The sequence below is a fragment of the Bos taurus genome, chromosome 1 (genome assembly GCF_002263795.3).
Source record: "Bos taurus isolate L1 Dominette 01449 registration number 42190680 breed Hereford chromosome 1, ARS-UCD2.0, whole genome shotgun sequence".
NCBI classification, from domain to species: domain Eukaryota; kingdom Metazoa; phylum Chordata; class Mammalia; order Artiodactyla; family Bovidae; genus Bos; species Bos taurus.
The window spans coordinates 79531646-79547416 of NC_037328.1; positions in this window are offsets into that span (position 1 = coordinate 79531646).

Consider the following 15771-nt stretch of genomic DNA (forward strand, 5'->3'; position numbering starts at 1 on the left):
ATTAGTCTCTGAGGTTAGAGAACGCACCTTCTCACTTGCTGGTCCTCCTAGAACAGTACTGTGGGGGACAAAGAATCAGTTAATTAAATGGGATGTTGTGAAGAAGTGCTAGGAGAACAGGAGAAGGGCATTCCACCCAGTCTGGGAGGAGCCACTTGAGCCTCCATGCTTCTGTCCTATCTCCTCTCCAATTCAACTTCCAGACTGTTGCTGTTCAGCCGCTCAGTCATGTCCCACTCTCTTGCAACTCAATAGACTGTAGCCTGCCATGCTCCTCTGTCCATGGGATTTCCCAGGAAAGAATACACACCAGTCAGAACAGCCATCATCAAAAAGTCTACAAGCAATAAATGCTGGAGATGGTGCGGAGAAAAAGGAACGCTCTTGCACTGTTTGTGGGAATGTAAATTGATACAGCCACTATGGAAGATGGTCTGGAGATTCCTAAAAAAAACTAGGAATAAAACTACCATATGACCCAGCAATCCCACTCCTAGGCATATACCCTGAGGAAACCAAAATCGAAAAAGACACACATATTCCACTGTTCATTGCAGCACTATTTACAATAGTTAGAACATGGAAGCAACCTAGATGTCCATCAACAGATGAGTGGATAAAGAAGTTGTGGTGCATATATACAATGGATCATTACTCAGCCATTAAAAGAAACACATTTGAGTCAGTTCTAATGAGGTGGATGAACCTAGAGCCTATTATACAGAGTGAAGTAAGTCAGAAAGAGAAAGATAAATATCATATTCTAACACATATATACGGAATCTAGAAAAATGGTACTGAAGAATTTTTTTACAGGGCAGCAGTGGAGAAATAGATATAGAGAATAGACTTATGGACATGGGGAGAGGGGAGGAGAGGGTGAGATGTATGAGGAGGGTAACATGGAAACTTACATTACCATATGTAAAATAGATAGCCAATGGGAATTCGCTGTATGGCTCAGGAAACTCAAATAGGGGCTCTGTATCAACCTGGAGGGGTGGGATGAGGAGGGAGATGGGAGGGCGATTCAAAAGGGAGGGGATATATGTATACCTATGGCTGATTCATGTTGAGGTTTGACAGAAATCAGCAAAATTTTGTAAAGCAATTATCCTTCAATTTAAAAAAAAAAAAACAGAGTGGGTTACTTTTTCCTCCTCTCGGGGATCTTCCCAACCCAGGGATTCAACTCATGTCTCCTGCATTGCAGGCAGATTCTTTACCACCTGAGCCACCAGGGAAGCCCAGGCTGAGCCAGCTGTTAAAGCTTCTGAAGGGTCCCTATTGTGGCAGTATGCTTTAATCATAGCTATGACCAGCATTTAGTGAGCATTTACACTGCACCAGGCTTTCTCCTTAATACTCTGTGTGCATTATATCATTGTGTAGTGACAACAGATCAGACATCTTGGTGCCAGCATTGCCAGTACCTAGGTGTATGTTATTAGAACTGCTAATTCTCTCTAAGCCATTTCCTCATCTGGCAAAGGAGGCAGTTCTAGTACTGGAGAGCAAGTGTGAAAGAAGCAGCCCCATTCAACTGTCCATAGGAGTGTAAACCATTAATAGTACAATTCTTTTCAAAGGGAATGAGGTAATTCCTAGTAAGGTTTTAAATGTGCATAGTCTTTGATTTAACAACCTAACCTCCAGGAGTCCATCCTTTAGAGATCATAGCAAGGGCACGTCAAGATTCACAGGCAAGGATGCTCTAGGTAGTGTTATTTGTAAAAGCAAACATGTTAAAGCATCATCTATGTCTATTAACAGGAAAATAGTTGAAAACTTTTGGTCTATCTAGTCTAAGGACTAGACTGCTTGTGAGATATGGAGTTGGAGATTTTTTCACAACATATTTTTAAACTAAAAAGCAGATCAATACGTAAGGCATAATTTCTTTTCTATAAATACGTGTGTGAGTGTACATGTATATGTGTGTGTGTGTGTGTGTGTATATATATATATATATGTGTGTGTGTGTGTGTGTGTATATATATGTGTAGAGGGAGATATATTTGCTTTAACTCGGGAAGATATCTTGACTGATAAATGCTAACAGACTGAAGGAGGAAACTTAAAGTTTGTTATATAATTTTTTAAAAGAACAGCATAGGATAATTTTTACTTTTGGGGGCTTTTAGAACTTTTCAAATACAAACTAACACCTGCCTATACGGAAGGAGAAGCTGGGCAGACAGGAGACAGGAGGCTCTTTTGTTCTCTGATTACTTACTGTTACCTAAAGGAGACCCAACAGAGAGACGTTTCTGTGCTGGGGGTGGGGGCAGTCTGGAGGGCTGGGTGAGGACTTGAGATGGGAAAGATGGCAGAGAAAAGCCCCTGAGAAGGCAGAAAGCTAGGGGTTCACCACACAAGGTAAAGCATTTAGTGAAGACAGCCTACAAGTTCACAAGTTCTGAGGAGAGGAATCACATGTTCAGTTTGAAATTATTTTATTTTAGTTTTTGGCCATGCCACACGGCTTGCAGGATCCTAGTTCCCCAATCAGGGATAGAACCCGTGCCCCCTGCAGTGGAAACACAAAGTCTGAACCATTGGACCACCAGGGAGTTCTCCAGTTTGAAATTATTTGAGTTACCATCATGCTTCCTTCCTCTGTGTCCAGCCCTGGATATTCTTCAGTGAAGCCTATTTCACACACATACACTCATGTCAAAATTAAAAATATGTGTAACAAGGACAAAGATGACTTCCATCACCCCTAAGCTCCCTCCTGACTAAAACCTGGGGTGTGTCTGCGCCTTTATGTTTGCCTCTCCTTATCTGGACCCACCTCCATCCCACCCTTATCTCCTGCCAGGCCCATGTGTCTACTAAGGAGGTTCATCCCGTTCAAGCCCTAGCTGAGCCCCCTGCCCTTCCACACCTTCCAGCCTCTACCTGTGCTTCTCTTGGTCTAGAGTCCCTCCGCTTTCTCTGCCTGGAGGGTCCTACTATTGCTAGTGCCAGCATGCATGCATGCTTAGTCAACAGTCATGTCTGACTCTTTGCGTCCCCATAGACTGTAGCCAACCAAGTTCCTCTGTCCATAGGATTTTCCAGGCAAGAATACTGGGGTGGGTTGCCATTTCCTCCTCTAGGGGATCTTCCTGAACCAGGGATCGAACCCACGTCTCCTACATCTCGGGCATTGGCCAGTGGATTCTTTACCCCCTGAGTCCTACTTAGTCTTTATGGCTGTGCTCCAATACGGAGAAGGCAATGGCACCCCACTCCGGTACTCTTGCCTGGAAAATCCCATGGATGGAGGAGCCTGGTGGGCTGCAGTCCATGGGGTCGCTAGAGTCGGACATGACTGAGCGACTTCACTTTCACTTCTCACTTTCATGCATTGGAGAAGGAAATGGCAACCCACTCCAGTGTTCTTGCCTGGAGAATCCCAGGGATGGGGGAGCCTGGTGGCTACCATCTATGGGGTCACACAGAGTCAGACACGACTGAAGTGACTTAGCAGTAGCAGCAGTGCTCCAATATGCCCTTCCTAGAAACCTTGGTTGTCCTGGAAACAGAATCAGTCACTTTTTGCTCCCAACACACTCTGTGCAAGAAAGTGAAAGTGTTAGCCATTCAATCATGTCTGACTCTGTGACTATAGCTCACAAAGCTCCTCTGTCCATGGGATTCTCCAGGCAAGAATACTGGAGTGGGTAGCCATTCTCTCCTCCAGAGGGTCTACCTAACCCAGGGATCGAACCTGAGTCTCCTGCATTGCAGGCGGATTCTTGACTGCCTGTGCCATCAGGGAAGCACTCCATGTATACTTTCCTTCTGTTTTGTTGAGTAAAGGAAGCAGTCACCATTGTTCTCATCCCTGAGGGTGTGTTTACTCGTCTCTTTGGCCTCCAGCACAGGGCCCCATCCATTGCAGATGCTCAAAAATTGTTGGAAAAATAACAAATGTGCAAATGAATGAATCTGACTTTGTCTATCTGTGATTTCAAAGTCCGTCCTGGCTCTGAATCTTTGTCCCTATGATGAGCACCCAGTGATCCAAGATCTACAGGAACATTCTGGTCTGGACCCCTCCTGCTCCACCGGCAAATAATATCGCTCCATCAACTGGACATTCCAGGCTGTGCTGGCCCCTGGAGGGTCCTCGAAACCTGTTCAGATTCCCAGTGATTGGTATCCCCAGGCCAAGGGGTGCAGGCTGACTGGGTCTGGGTCTAGACTTGGCTAAGAGGTGGTAGCTGGGCCAGCAGAGGGGACGTCAGCCTGGGAAGAGAGTTTTTTTCACTGAAAAGGGTGATTCTTCCCTGTAGCTGATGGCCTGTTAATAGCTTAATGATCATGTGAGAGTCCTTGGCCTGGCCTGGTCCGGTGCTGAGAACTGGCAGTGCCAGGCCTAACACAGGAGAGCCCCACCCAGGTTAATTGATCTGTTTCTGTCCTCTGACAGGCCCTGGGCAGGATCAGCACATTTTCCTCTCTGTCCAGATCTTTCCTGTGCCAGACTTACAAAAGAAATTTTTCTGAGCTGAGCAGGTCAGGTAGATGTTTAGTTGTCCCTGTCTTGTGTGGGCACCCACACCCCGTCATTGCATCCCTCTTCTCTCTCCTCAGAGTTTTCTCTCATTCCCAACTTAGCTCTGATTTTCTCTCTGGAGTCTCTGCCTGTCTCTTTGTAGCATTTAATGCTCCTTCCTTCATTTCCTTTCCCTTCCCCTCCCTCCTTTCCTTCCTTCCCTTCCTTCTTCTTTCTCTCCTTCTTCCCTTTCTTCCCTTTCCACCATCCTTCCTTCCTTCCCTCATTCCCTTCTTCCCCATGTTTTTTGTTCTCAGTTTTTCTTATCTCTGTATCTCATTCCTCTGCCCTCAGTCTAGACTCTTCCCCCACCTCCTGTCCACAGGGACTTCCTCCACTCCCCCATCTTCCTGCCATCTCATCTTGAACCACCACTTGAGAAACCTTTCCTTTGCTCTCTTGCTTGTACTGCTAGACAGAAGTCCCGGAGGTTTTTATATTATATTCCTCTCCTTATCCTTTTCCAAGTTTCTGAGTGAAAATGTCACTTGATCCAAAATTGTTTCAGGTAGCACACCTGTTGTCTGTCTGTTGCCAGGATCCCCTCCTGATGGCCAGGTTGACAAATGCTTATGCACAGAGAACAGACCTAGGTCCCTGGCCAAAGTCAGTGGGGGATGGGGTAGGTTGTTGACTCTGGTAGGAGTCTCAGGATGAGACTCATCCTGAGTCTGACAACCAGAAGTTTAAGAGTTGGCTTCTTGCTCTTCTTCCCCATCTCCTAAGCCTGGGCAGGGTCCCTCTGTGTACCCTGGCCACCTATGAGTACTCAGAGACATAAAGTAGGAAATCCAATGATGCCAAGCCAGATATGCCCATTTTCTGACCTTTTCTGATTCCTCATAAAGGATGAAACAGAGGCCACTGCTAAGCTTATCATTACTCTGAGAGGCTTCAAGGGCACAATCTGGATACAGATGAAGTACCTCTTTCTTCCATGAATTCATTCAATCGACGACTGGGTAGCATTTCTGGCCTTGTAAACAGTGATACAAAGATGTTCCCAGTTCTCAAAGAGCTTGTGACTTAACAGAGGCAATGGATCCATACACAGGGATATTAGATAAGCTCAAGCAAAGTATGGACAAGATGTTGAACTAGAGACTGACTGGCAAATGGGAAGATATACAGCAAAGAGAGAGTTCAGCATTTAATTTTTGCCAAAAAAAGAAAAAACATTTGTGTGTATGCATGGTGGTTGAGAGAACTGGAGAAAAATGAAAAATGAAAAATGATGGGGAAAGTATGAAAAACTTAGTGATACCCTAATTAAAAACTACTGGTCAAAGATTTAATTCACTCCCCACCCATACAAGAATCTACTGACATTTTATTTTAAGTGGACACATGTCATCAACCCCTAAGCCCTGACTCTGGTTAGATATACTGAAGCCAGAGGAAGAAAGACAAGCTGGAAAGAGGATTTGGAACCAACAGATTGACTCATAGTTGTCTTTAACTTGCCACTTTGAGTGAATCTCTTCTCCTTCAGCCCTCAATGATTCCAAGGTGCAATCAACTTTAAATGTGATGCCTGTTTTGCAGGTTGATGGAAATCTACTGGGCTCTTCCATGGCCTTTCCAAGTGGACCTTCTGTGTCCTTCATGTCGGTCCTGTGTTCCTAAAGCCACAGCCTTTTGGGGGAAAGAAGTATGGGGTATATTTTCACATGTTTTATGAAGAATAGAAAAATATTTGAGTCCTACGTTTTACTTCCCAGCCCGGCATTCACCACATCTTCCCAAGCATGGGGATAAAACGAAGCAGAAAAAGACTTGAGTTTTCAAAGGGTAAAAAACCACCTGGAATAAAGCAAGAAGACAACCCTGATCAGCCCCTCATCTTAAGGATGGAGAAAATGAGGCCCAGAAAGAGCAAAGGGTTTGGCCAAGTTGACAGTGCAAGTTAGTGACACAGCCTGGACTCAGAGTCCTGTGGAGCCAGCGGCTGGTGCTCTTTATCACACCTGAGTTCATCAGGTCTCTGTTTGCCTCTGCAGTCTGACCACAAATGCCAATGATAAGACTCCATCCTTGACATGTCCTAGAGAGCGTGTGACAGGCCACTGCTACATCTGCACTTTTAGGTTCTTCGGAGCTGCCACCCTTTTTCAGTATGTACCACTGAGGCTTTCTCCAACAGGCAGGTGTCCCGTGGACAAAGGTCGACACTGCTTCATGCAATGGGCTTCTAGGGGCTGATCTTCTGAGCATCCTGAGACAAAGCAGATCCTCTTGTCATCTACACTGATGGTTGGTTGAGGCCCAGACTCACTCCAGTGAGAGGGAGTCCTAGCTGTCCGTGTGTTAGAGGCCACACACCTCTCAGTTTTAACTAGGATAATAGGCACAGAATCCATGGTTCTCCCTCCTTACCCTCCTGAAAGAAATCAGATCCTTTAGCCACTGAAATAACATGACTGAGGTCAGAAAGGATGCATTGAGGTCAGTTGTGGACGTTTATATAAATAATAATTTTCCAGTGGGAACTGTAAACTTTCCTTGTCTCTTCTATTTTTAAATGCTAATTGCTTCTGATTTTGTTGATATAGGCGGAGCTAATAACATTTGCTTCCTAACCATTGAACTTAACGTATCTGTTTTTGGACACTTGTGATTTATTTTTGCACACATGCTCCAAACTGGTGCTAATTACTTGAAAGGATCAGGGTTTCTATTCCAAGAGGGATGACGACAGAATGTCAGTTTGTAGTCTCTGAGCATAATGTCCCAATTATCAATGCATTCCAGACCAGAATGGACTTGGCACCTTCTTGAAGGGATTTGGCTGTTCTTTTATCAGCCAGTCCCTGGACATAGGTTCATGAAAACTTGCTTTCTAGTAACTTGTGGGTGTGCCTGTTCTTTCCTCAGCCTCAAAGACCATTTAGTGACGTATCAGTGTCCCAAATACCTACCATACCATGTCCAGCTTGAATGCTTCTCTCTCAGAGCCTTCTTTGATCTCTTTGGCTAAAGACAAGTTTCACTTCCATATCAAAGTCCCAGAGTATTTGGCTGATTCCTTCCTCAAAGGACACAGCACTTTCTACTTTGAATTGAAATTATTTGCCCACCTTGTTATCTCCTTTCTGCATTATAAGCCCCCCAGGGACAACACCTTATCTGTGTTATATTTGTCTCCACTGACAGCACACTGAAACTTCACCTCATGCCCCATGTTTCATTCAGTGATTCATTTGAAGTGCTTTTCCTCTAATATTTCAGCTGCTCAAGAAAAGTTAAAGGTAGGGTTAAGTAAGTATGGGACAAATGATTACCTACATCTATATACACACAAATAAAATAACTAAAGTATATAATGATTATATGAAATTTAGCTGGAGAATCCAACTTTTAACTATCATACCAAGGAAAAAACAAAACACCGTGCTGTAAGGAATGGTTGGAGAATAGTGACAAAGGATTTAAAACTTGATCTACTTAGCAAGTGTCTACGCCAAGTACTGTGTCTACACTGTGGATACAAAGGTGAATGAGGACATACTAGTTTAACTTTTTAGTCCAAGGGTCAGCAAACTATACCCAATGAGCCAAGTCTGGCTCACCATCTGCATTTGTGAAAAAAGTCTAATACACTTGGTTTGTGTAGTGTCTGTGGCCACTTTCACTAACTATGGAGTTGAGTAGCTCTGACCAAGGCTGTATGCCCTACAGAGACAAAAGTATTTATTATCTGTAATCTATCCCTTTGTAGAAAAAGTCTGTTGAGCGGTATTGTACCCAGGTTTAAAAGTCCTTAAAATACACCAGAGACAGAACCATGTAGAGTGAGGACAGGGTTCCATATGAGACCTAACAGACTTGGAAAGTCAAGAAAGGCCACTTGGACTGGAACCATGGAAGCAGACACCACTTAGGTCTTGCTTGCTGTGGTATGACAAGTGCCCATGTGGTGTCTGGCACATAGTAACTTGCTTAGTAAATATTTATGAAATAAATGAATGAGTGGGGTTACTTGTAAGGTGGGAGTGAGAGGATGACTGGAGTGATTTAGGAGGAGTGTGGAGTGATCAGCAGAGAAGGAGGATAGCATGTGCAGAATGCTGAAGCAAGAGAGAGCCAGATACCACGGAGAGCAGAGGTGGCTCAACTGTTGGGAGTATGGCATTCAGGAGCAGGGTTTGCTGTTACCTGTCTTAAACGTAGCAGTGTGTACGTGCTGCTAAGTCGCTTCAGTCGTGTCCGACTCTGTGCGACCCCAGAGACGGCAGCCCACCAGGCTCCCCCGTCCCTGGGATTATCCAGGCAAGAACACTGGAGTGGGTTGCCATTTCCTTCTCCAGTGCATGAAAGTGAAAAATAAAGTGAAGTCGCTCAGTCGTGTCCTACTCCTAGCAACCCCATGGACTGCAGCCCACCAGGCCCCTCCGTCCACAGGACCATTGCCTTCTCCAGCAGTGTGTACATATCCATCCCAAACTCCCGAACTATCCCTCCCTTACCCCATCTTCCCCCCAGCAACCACAAGTTTCTTCTCTAAGTCTGTGAATCTCTTTCTGTGTTGTAAATAAGTTCATTTGTATCATTTCTTTTTAGATTCCACATATAATGGATGTCATTTGATATTTCTTCTTCTCTGACTTACTTCACTCAGGATGACAATCTCTAAATCCATCTATGTCACTGACAATGACACTATTTCATTCTTTTTAATGGCTTAGTAACATTCCATTTGTCAATGGACATTTCGGTTTCTTCCATGTCTTGGCTATTATAAACAGTGCTGCAATGAACGTTCGGGTGCATGCACCCTTTTGGATCATGTTTTCCTCCAGATATATGCCCAGGAGTGGGATTTCAGGGTCATATGGAGCTCCATTTTTCGCTTTTTAAGGAACCTCCATACTGTTCTCCACTCTTCGCATCTGGCGGCCACCTGATGTGAAGAGCTGACTCATTTGAAAAGACCCTGATGCTGGAAAAGATTGAAGGTGGGAGAAGAAAGGGATGACAGAGGATGAGATGGTTGGATGGCATCACCGACTCAATGGGCATGAATTTGAGTAAACTCCAGGAGTTGGTGATGGACAGGGAGGCCTGGAGTGCTGCAGTCCATGGGGTCACAAAGAGTCGGACATGACTGAGTAACTGAATTGAAGTGAGCTGATACCGGTCTCCATAGTGGCTATACCAATTTACATTCCAGCAACAGCATAGACTATGGTTTTTTCAGTGGTCATGTATGGATGTGAGAGTTAGACTGTGAAGAAAACTGAGCACCAAAGAATTGATGCTTTTGAACTGTGGTGTTGGAGAAGACTCTTGAGAGTCCTTTGGACTGCAAGGAGATCCAACCAGTCCATTCTGAAGGAGATCAGCCCTGGGATTTCTTTGGAAGGAATGATGCTAAAGCTGAAACTCCAGTACTTTGGCCACCTCATGTGAAGAGTTGACTCATTGGAAAAGACTCTGATGCTGGGAGAGATTGGGGGCAGGAGGAGAAGGGGACGACAGAGGATGAGATGGCTGGATGGCATCACTGACTCGATGGATGTGAGTCTGAGTGAACTCTGGGAGTTGGTGATGGACAGGGAGGCCTGGTGTGCTGCGATTCATGGGGCCACAAAGAGTCGGACACGACTGAGCGACTGAACTGAACTGATCTGAACAGTGTAGGAGGATTCCCTTCTCCAGGAGTGGGGTTTGGAAGTCAGAAGGAGACAAGGCTGAGGTAAGTAGGAGTCAGACCACACAGGCCACTGAAGCCTCATTATGGAGTTAGATCTTTATTCTGGAGGCCATGGAGAACCACTGATAAGTTGTAAGCAGGGCAAGAACAAGTTCAGAGTGCTGCTTCAGAAAGACCACTTTGGTTGCTTTATGGAAAATCAGTTACAAGTATGATAAGCCTGGGGCACAGCTAGTTAAGAGCTGTGACAGATATCCAGGGGCCTGTCCTAAGGTAGTGACATTGGTGAGAGGAATCAGTGGACTGATTTGAGAGATGTTTAGGAAGGAAAGTTAATTGTTGGGGAATAGAGAGTCAGAGGGATGACTTAAAGAGGATGACAAGAGCTCTATCTTGTCATAGATGCTGGGTAGAAGGTAGGACCCTTCACTGAGACGGGAGGCACATGAGGAAGAAAATGTTAAGAGGAAGGAAAAATATGGGTTCTATTTGGGGCATGCTGAATTTGAAGTGATATTTACAAGGTAGTTAAATATGTGTATTTGAAACTCAAGTAGGTCATCCATTCTAAAGATAAAAACTTAGGAGTCATTAGAATCTAAAGAGTAATTAAAATCATTAGAGTCAATCAAATTTCCTTGGGAGGGTATGTAGAGTGAGAAAAGAAAAGGGTCAAAGGAAACATCTCAAAACTCCAAGGAATGCCAACATTTACTAGAGGAACAGAACTCAAGCAGTCCTCGAAAAAGCCCGAGAAAGAGAGAAGATCCAGGAAGAAAACCAGTTCAGTTTTGGGTCACAGAGTCAAGAGACATGGTCTAGCAGTGGTGAGAGTTTCAAATGATTAAGAAATGTCTGCTGTAATAAAGAGGGAAACAGAGATACAGACACATTTACTCTGGCACTTCAAGATGGCAGCTTGGGTAGGATGGTCAGAGCAGAAGCAAGACTCCAGTGAGCTGAACCATGACTGGGAGGCCAGGAAATGGAGACATCACAGACCATGTACAAAGGAATTTGGGTGGGGAGGACAGCTGCTGATGGACGTCTCTTTTCCTTTCTTTCGTCTTTTTTTTTTTTTAAGTTGGGAGAAATTTGATCATGCTTAAACATTAGCTGGGAGGAAACAATGGTCTCATTTTAATAAATTACTAAGGAAACTTGGCTTCTGCAGATGACTTCACAAGTCATATCTCATTAGAAAAAGAAAATTCAGTAACCCAATGTGTTCTCTTTTTGTAGTTAGTTCCAGGAAGCTTAGAGTCAAATTCAGTTCCTTTTAGATGTCTGGTAGTATTTACTGTCACTTCCTTCACTGGCTTTCTGTTCTGTTTTGTATCTCAGTATCTTATTTCTGAAGAATAATTATTGTGAGCTGTTTACAAGGCCCTTTCACACATGACCAGTCACAGCGTTCATCCTCCATTCCACTCGCATTTAATCTGTGTCCATGGCGCCCATGCGCTTTGCTCTGTGTAGCAGAGACAATGTAAATAAAATAACTCAGTGGCTTGCAGTCTGGTTGAGAAGATTGACATCAACTGAATGAGTATAGTAATAATTACAACTGTGGTAAGTGGAACAAAGGAAAGTACTGGAAGACCTCAGAATCTGAGGGGTCAGGAAGAGTATCTGAAGCAGGAACAGAGACTTGGAGATGGTGGGGGGCGGGGGAACTCCAGTCACAATGAAATGTCCTCTATGGAAACCCTGTGATGATCGTCCAGCTCCTGCCTGGACAATGGCAGTGACGGAAAGCATTGCTGCATTTTTGGGCGGTACCAATAGTCAAAAATGAGTAGAATATGGCTCATGTCACCTCTGCCTGAAGACCTATACCTTGAGCTCAGACAAATAAACTTAACTTTTTTTTAGCATGCTCTCTCACAGCTGGAAAGTGGCAGCAGAAATGCCCATGTGCATATATTTACAGATAGATTTGTTCTCTCAGTTAAAAACAGGTTTTCCAATTTTCCTTTTATTTATTTCCAGATGATGACTTGTTAAAAAAGATTTCTAACTGTTTACAAATATTCATCCTTAGTTTCTTCTATAGAGCTACAACTCCTTGCTCCCTTATATAGAATGGTTAACTAGATACCTGCTGCCCAACTAATAATCCCAAATATGGGACCAAAGAGTTGTAACAAAAGACTACATTTCTAAGCTTCTCTTGCAGCTAGGTGCACTATATTACAAGCAAATTTTAAGCAGTCATCTCTCTTAGAAGGAAAAAAAGCCTTGATTCATAGCATTTGCCAATTTTCCTGGTGTTAATTCTCCCAAGACTAATTTAAAGCTGTCAGCATGACTCACTGAATGTGGAATTGGGAGGAAATGCACACAATGGGCTTTCACTTGCCCTGGGACTGACTCCAGCACACCATTGACTAAATGGACCAGAAGATGAAGTTACCAACAGGATGCGAGGGAAGCAGTGTGTGCAACTGCCAAGATGTGCATTAAATGCAAGTGGGGTACCTCCAACTCTCCCTTTCCTCCTTCCAATGGTCTGGCATACAGACATGGTAGAGGCTCTGTTCTATACCATGGAGAAAAGGACAGCATTCTAGAGATGGCAGAGCAACAAGATAGGAGGAACCTGGTTTCCAAATATTTTAGAGCTACCTTACTAGCCCTAATTTCCTTGTGGATAGTTTTTTAATGTAAAAAAGAAATTTCTAACTTGTTTCTTACTTGGATCCCTCATTTGTTGTTCAGTCGCTCAGTCATGTCCAACTCTTTGCAACCCCATGGACTGCAGCACGCCAGGCTTCCCTGTCCTTCACCATCTCCTGGAGCTTGCTCAAACTTATGTCCATTGAGTCAGTGATGCCATCCAACCATCTCATCTTCTGCCACCCCCTTCTCCTCCTGCCTTCAATCTTTCCGAGCATGAGAGTCTTTTCTAATGAGTCAGCTCTTCACATCAGGTGGCCAAAGTATTGAAGCTTCAGCTTCAGCATCAATCCTTCCAGTGAATATTCAGGATTAATTTCCTTTAGGATTGACTGGCTTGATCTCCCTGCAGTCCAAGGGACTTTCAAGAGCTTTCTCCAATACCACAGCTCAAAAGTATCAATTTTTCAGCCTTCAGACTTTTATGGTCCAACTCTCACATCCATACATGACTACTGGAAAAACCATAGCTTTGACTACACATACATTTGTTGGCAAAGTTTTCTCTGCTTTTTAATACGTCATAGATTTGTCATAGTTTTTCTTCCAAAGAGCAAGTGTCTTTTAATTTTGTGGCTGCAGTCACCATCTGCAGTGATTTTGAAGCCCAAGAAAATAAAGCTTATCACTGTTTCCTTTGTTTCCCCATCTATTTGCCATGAAGTGATGGGACCAGATGCCATGATCTTTGTTTTTTGAATGTTGAGCTCATAGAACAGGTGAAATTGTATCCCAAATGACAGTCATCCATTACAGAATGGCAATGAGACCACTGCTATAACATGTAGAATCCTGCTACTTACAAGGTACAGTGAGAGCAGATGAATTAGACATGCTCCCTGCTCCAGGGAGCCTATCCCAGGATGAAAATATCATGTACTCACATTGCTATGAGGCAAGGTAAGGTCATGAGTGCTCTAAGGTAATGCAACCGGTCAACCATGCAGATTTAAAGGAGAAGATGGTGGTGATGATGATGATGGTCATGGTGATGATGAGGCAGTATGTGGTTCCCACTTTCAAAGATGGTTATAATTTTGACAAGTAGAATGGAGCAACAAAACATTTCAGCCGGAGGGATTGTACTTTTCATTCAGATTTTAGATTCCAATCATTCTGAAAATGTGATCCCTCAGAAAATCTCTAGACTACTTTTTCTTCCAAAATAGAACAAATTAATATTGCAAAACTATGACAAAAATGTTTCAGATATTTAAGAGAATCAATTGTTTTCTGAGTCTCTTATCCCGCCATTTACAAAGAGCCCTTGATTTGTTCATTTTGAAGCATTTTGGTGGATTAATTCAAGCATTCCTCTGAGTGTTTTCCTAAGCAGATCTTTCTGGCTTATTTTTAACTGTGCAAGGTGTATAGAGACACTAAAATTTCATTCCTTAAAAACATCTATAATGCAAACTTTTCACTAATGCAAAAGGCCTCTCTTTCTCTTAATTTTCCTTAAGGGAAGAAATGATGCCTTATGTTCCTTTTTCATTGCTTCACAGCACCCAGCATAGCCCTGAGCACAAGAGAAGCTCTCAGTAAACATGTATTCTTCTAAGTGTGAGTCACAGATTTGAAATTATGAAGGAAGATATTGGATTATGGAGTGAGGAAGGGACCACATAAATGGCCTGGGGATGTAAAGAAAAGCCTGGCATATGTGTGGTAAAGTCTTAGGAATGAGCCTTTGAGGTCCCCCAGCAGATGCTAACAGTAAAGCCCCAATCTCCTTTTCTCTTCATTGCATAGATCAGATGGTAGAGGCCCTGAAGGAAAATGGCCTTGATAAAGGTGACAAAGCCACTAAGTTCTAGAACTGGGTTTAGCTTTCTAGGGCTTTTCTGGGCTGGCCCATCTTTGTTTTCAAGATTTTTTTTTTTTTTCCTCCAAATTCATGTCACCGTAAACATAACAAAAAGAATCCTATGCATTTTTGGACATTCAAATTCACACTGTGTTTCTTCCTCAGAAAATGAATGCATGAGTACATATAAAGTAGTGGGAACAAAGCCATATATTGAAATTTCAAGGCTTGAAAATGTGACTCCTTTTGGCAAAGGAACAAAAACAGTAAAATTGGGGCGTTCTCCCAACCCATCAGGACATCCAGGTGTTATCTGCTCAGCCTCTCCCTCTCAGTGGAGTGAGAGTGTACAAGTCAGGCAGGCAGATTCCTTAAAGAAAACCGAGTGGAAAATACCTATCTCCATGGGGCTATGTGAGGATGGAGAGTGAGGCAAGGAGGGAGATGAAGGAACCATGCTGGTGTGGTCAGGACGACGTGGATGGAGCCAGTCCTTGTCAGGTGTCTAAGAAATGGAGACAACTGCAGTTCCTGATACGAGCAGCTGTAAATGATACACTCCAACCCTTCTTACATATTAGCAACAGGATACATTTATACGGAAAACTTTTTATGGAGGAGGCATCATGCTAGAGTGAGAACCAAGTTCTGGTCCAAACTTGGTAACTTTTCTGTAACTTGGACAGTTTCTCTCTGCCCTGAGTCTCATTTTCTTCATGGACAAACTGGGATCTCTTCTACATCTAGTGACTTGTTTCTCTTTCACATGTTAAGGTACTAATACTTACATTTCTGAGAGAACTTCAACTTTTATGGTTGCAATATACTCTACCATGAACTTCTGTAGAGCTCTGAGAATTATTTTCTTTTTCATCATCACTTAACTGGCTAAGATATTCAGCTCACAACCTATTTAGTGATTCAAGTTATAGAAAAACCAAGAGAAGTGATATGGAATGTTACTTTATTTTCCAAAGTTGGAAGGGGAAATTGCCTATATACTTACCAAAGATAATGCTTATTTGCATTACCCTAGAGAAATAGAAAAAGGCAATGGCACCCCACTCTAGTACTCCTGTCTGG